The sequence below is a fragment of the Electrona antarctica genome (genome assembly GCF_951216825.1).
Source record: "Electrona antarctica genome assembly, chromosome: 24".
NCBI lineage: Eukaryota > Metazoa > Chordata > Actinopteri > Myctophiformes > Myctophidae > Electrona > Electrona antarctica.
Window position 1 is genome coordinate 6,980,918 of NC_136803.1, and position 5,627 is coordinate 6,986,544.

Below are 5,627 nucleotides of genomic sequence, written 5' to 3' on the forward strand. Positions count from 1 at the left end.
AACCTGTGTTCCAATGGATCCAATGTGGTCATTATTTAGTCACATGCATTGGTTAAATATGTATGAAAGCCCACAGGCAGACTTATCCACTTTCAACCTGGTGTGTCATGGGTTTTCAATAATTTTTTTACTCAAATATTAAAAAATAGCTAGTTGTGCTAGTTTTGCATGACACTGTAGAAATAGGTAAAATAGGACATTAATTTATGGAAGAAAAAGAAAAGCATACAAAGGTCTCTCTCTGCCTGACGGTAATACTATGCTATTTGGTAGGTGTTGTTGCCGTTAGCGTTTGGGGAAAGATTTATTCAAGACGCCTTAAATGTGCCCATCAGTATTTCCAGTTTAGGTGCATGGAGGTATGAAAATGTTCTACCACATTTACAGTTACTGCAGAATGCAGATGGACTGTGTGCACTTTGCACAACCGCGTCGTGCATTTCTATGAAGGCCTTAATCGCGTCGTGCATTTCTATGTGAAGGCCTTAAAAGACAATTTGGCAAAACCTTGAATACAAATGAATGTACGTCTGAAGGGTGTGCCTGGAAAGCGGAGTGCATGGATTTGAACAGGCTGGACTGAATTGGACTAAAACCACTCGATAGCAATGCCAAGACTGGACTGAATGTGATGTGCCTGGAGAACCTTGGACTGGTTATTGCATATATAGGCTGACATGAAGCTGCTGCTGGAGGGTGGCTCGTAGGGGTGTGCTGAAATATTGATATGGCGATATATATCGATACGTCCTCCCGCGATAAATAATCGATATTGATTATTACAATATCGATTAAAAAACTAATTTAGTGTTTGAGTGGTGCAACCACTATAGACAGCTATGTGTGTGTCCCTCCTTGTGTCCGAGCACGAAAATAGCATTTTTTCAGTTCCAAGTATTTTGTAGTTGCAGATATCGTGATATATCGTTGATGAAATTTCATACAATATATTGATATATCGCAAATATTGCAATATATTGAATATCGTGATATTATCGTTATCGAGGGCCTAATATCGCGATATATATCGTATCGTGAGGTACCCATATCGTCCCACCCCTAGTGGCGCGGATTTGGAGAGACGTATTCCGAGATCAGGCCAGGCTCACATTCTGCTGGGTGGAAGCAGACTGCATTACCAATACACAGAACCGTGTGTACATGTTTACGCCTGATTAAATCATGGTTTGGATGTTGCAGGGAGTGGACAGGTCATGTCATCGCAGCCATCAATATTGTCCTTCACACGGCGTCGGTTGAATGAATTATTATGCCCATAAGAGCCTTTATAACCCCTCTCCTAACCACTAATTAGATGTATCCCCCTATAACTTAGATTTACATGGCACTACATGGCACTTCGTAATTACACTCTGCCCACAAGCAAATGATTTACATTGGACTCAACACCGCTAAGGCTCATGGGAGAGTTTGACCCTGATCTGTTGAAACACTTCGCTCAGCAGTTCCGAAATTACACTAGTGGAACTGATTTAGGAGGAGAACGTAGAGAAAACCCTGACCTGCGCTCTGTGAAGCACTGTAAGCAAGCAGTAGTTGAAGGCTAAAACAAAATGGAGTGAGATCAATTTATCCTTGGATTGGATGATGGCTCTTCTGTTTACAATGTCTCCCCATCCAGTGACCTTACAAACTGGTTTAATATTTCCTAACAGTCCTTGTAGTCAAATCCTTGGTTTAACAAGGCGGCGTAGAAGTAAAAGCTGAACCCAAAGTTGAGCCAGATGAAAACGGCACAGCAGGGCAACCCCGTCTTAATTACCCGGTTGCACGCTTGATTCTCCATTTAGATTTCACATTGCAACTGTTGGAGAGGATCGGGGCCAGTTTAAGAGATTAGTACCGGTAATGTCACATGACGTCATAGTGTCTATTCTCTGTTCAAAATGTGTTTCTCATAAAAAGGCACAGACCTAAACGCATCGATTAAATGTGTTAATCCAGCTCATCACTGACACCTCGTCATCTCACTCCCTAAAGCCTAGTTCAGACCAAAGTTTAGAAACGAAATCGCTAGATCACTCGTGCGATGGCGTCACATGCTAAATCTACAAGCCATGCAACGCAGTGAGTTTTCAGCATGTGACCAGCATCGAACGAAGGAGGATAAATTATGACACTGGAGAAAATTTGCAGCTGTCCAAATTACCCCCAACACCACTTTCATGTATCTCTACACTGTGTGAGCTATATACAATCATGTTGGGTGAAAAGGCCATCGACACGATTGTTACCTTTACAAACAAGGTACCAAAGTCAATACTCTTCCTGATTTATAGCCTGTTTGCAATACCTCTTGTCTACCAGTAGTGGTCCTACCCAACCACAGGATCCAAGGGTCATCTTTTTGAACTACCAGTATTCAAAAATGTTTTTCAAATAGTAAAAAAGGCAAAGAAGTTAAGGGGTTAAGTTTAGGGATAAGGGGTTAGGCACTGGCAAACAATAGGGCCCTAAATGTCTCAATAGAAGAGCATGGAAACCAACTACAACCACAGGAGTTTGCTTCGTTATATTGTATTAATGTACCATACAGATTAGTTCAATAGCATTCTATTCACAAAAAAAAAGGATTATGGATTTCTGCTTTAAATTGTGAATAATCTCTGTGGCTCCATCATGATACCTAACCCTTGACCTCCTGCTTGTGATGTGCTTTGGTGACCTTTTCACTCCTGGTCAAACTCTCACCAGCAAGGTCAGAGGTCAAGGAACCTGGAGCGTTCTGTTGTTGTGAAGGCTCACCTGCTCTTTGATCATTTCAAGTCAGGAATACTAATGTGGGATAGTGAGATGGAGTATGCACTATAAAATCCTCTCGTTTTTAATTGAATTGATCCGTTTGGACAGTCTCAGATACTTTAAATCTGGCATCGCTATTGTGGGCAGGCGGGGTGAAGAAAAAAATAATTCCCTCCAAAATAGCCGATCTACAAGCTCACAATGCAGCATGATGAGACGCGCTGTGCGCTTGTACATCAGCTATTTTCGCCACCGTACGACAAAGTATAAAATAGGGCCTAAGTGGTTCATTTAAAAAAAAAAAAAATCTGTCTGAGACTGGGACTAAAGATGGAGGCAGAGGGCAGGAACAAGGAAGTGTATTTATAGTATGTGAGTGAAATTCAGTTAGAGAACATTCTACTAACTTCATCATTCTGTTGCATGTCAATTTGATCCACATTTCAAAACTTGAAAACCTTGATTGTGTTACATGAATATCAGAGTTACAGTATGCGTCATGTCATTTCATTCAAATGTATTACTATTACAATATAATATTATATATTAAATGGAGGGCACCCTTCAAATAAACCCTTCAATGAATGCCTACATGTTGGGGATTGTGTGTGTGAAAGCATTGGGTATTATAGTGACCCACGGGGGTCGGGGGTCGTTCTAGCCCCCCCCTTTGAAATGAGGAACAGATTGTCCACTTTAACCCCATTTTGCCATTTCCAACAACAACATTTTTGAAGAGATTTGGAATAATTGTGAAAATCTTATGGGAGCCCCTGGCACAACATAATGTGACTAAATTTGACTGAGGGACTGCCATTGGATTTTTTTTAATTTTTGTTTTTTCATGTCATATGAAAGCAGGGAATCATAGCTTCAAATTGACATATTGGATATGGCTTATAGAGTAATGTCTTGCAAAAAACAGCAAGTTGAGAAAACAGGCTTGAAAGGTTCACTTCTGTGGACTCTAACATTACACCTTGCTACATGTTTAAGCATTTATTTCATATTTACATGTCGATTTCAGCTCTGACAGTTATTTCAGACATGCTCTAGTATGTGAAGAGTCTGTCTGTGCTATTAACTCATTTTTGAAACAAAAGTTTTTCTCCTCTGGTGAAAAGCTGGAGTTTGCGCGATGGCAGGCTCTCAGTCAAATCTGGTCACATATTTTCAGACTGGGATCCACAACCAGATAGGTATCGGTGTGGTCGCCTGACATGAAAATGTGTGAGAACCAGTGCTTTATATTGTGCAGCGCGCCGCTGTGTGAGAGCTCAACTATTTATTGCATTGTTGTCTCTTGTTGGTTATGAGCTCAACAGCAACAATGTGCTCATCACATTTTACGACAACGATTTATCCCTTCCTGGAGTTGTTTAAAGCGGGGTGTGTGTGTGTGTGTGTGTGTGTGTGTGTGTGTGTGTGTGCGTGTGTGTGTGGACCCTGTGTGGGAGAGAGAGGGATACAGAGAGAGACTACTAGGGAGAAGGAATGTATCTGTATTTGTGTACATGCATGGCTTGTGTGCATTATTGTCTGTGTTTATGTTGCTACACTTTGTACATGCAGCTGTGTGTGTGTGTGTGTGTGTGTGTGTGTGTGTGTGTGTGTGTGTGTGTGTGTGTGTGTGTGTGTGTGCAAACAGTACTGTATTCTTGTGTAGCTACAGTACAGGACAGGTTTGTACATTCATTCCTTTGTGTGAGTGTGTGTGTGTGTGTGTGTGTGTGTGTGTGTGCGCATGTGTGTGTGTGTGTGTGTGTGCAAACAGTACAGTACTGTATTCTTGTGCAGCTACAGTACAGGTTTGTGCATTCATTCCTTTGTGTGTGAGTGTGTGTGTGTGGGTGTTCATGATGATGTATGCCTCTGAAATGTACTGATTTCAAAGCAGAATGCTACCTACCTGTTAATGTGTGTTGTACTTATAATTATAATAAAATTATAAATAAATTGTGGTAAAACTGAATGAACTTGAGTTTACTGGCATACAGTGTGTGTGTGTGCGTGCGTGCGTGCGTGCGTGCGTGCGTGCGTGCGTGCGTGCGTGCGTGCGTGCGTGCATAAATAAATAAATGTCTAGTCTACCATCTGTGGCCTATCAGACCTTCTTCATGACATAGCCTACTCTTACCAGATGCACACACGCACAACACACACACACACACAACACACCACAAAATACATTTACCAGTGGACACGCTCACATAAAAATAATGCTTATGCAGGTATTGAGTTGACACATGATCATCAAACAAATATGTATTAATGTAATATTAAAAATGGACTCAAATGGAGTCAATGGACATGCTGTAGATGGGTTGACGACAACACAGATTACGCATGAAGCTCTCAATCAATCAATCAATCAATCAATCCTCCCATTTTATGGGTGGTAAACATTACTTTACATGTTTATCCACAAAGTTCTAGACATCAGATTATATGCCATGAACCCTACTCAACAAAGGACAGGTGATGGTCATGTAAAAAGAGTGAAAAGAATGCTACCACATCCATTCTAATTTAGTATACCAGGTAAGGTATCAAAGATAATCTAAATGACATACTTAGCGATTATGTGGTCAAGAAAACACTGTACTCTAATACTCTAATCTAAAACAACGCAACAAGTAACCAAAATACATACACACTGCATGACTAGGATCTACACTACACAGTATCATATAGGCCATTGGGTTCCGGGGACCCCCAGAGGTCCTTGAGGGAGTTTCAGGGTGTCCCTAGCTAAATGATAGATAGGAACCAAATGTACCCTTATGGGTCTGTAACTCAGAGACACACACACACTCTCAGAGTTAAATCAACATTGATTTTACAATATAAATTGGGGACCCAGA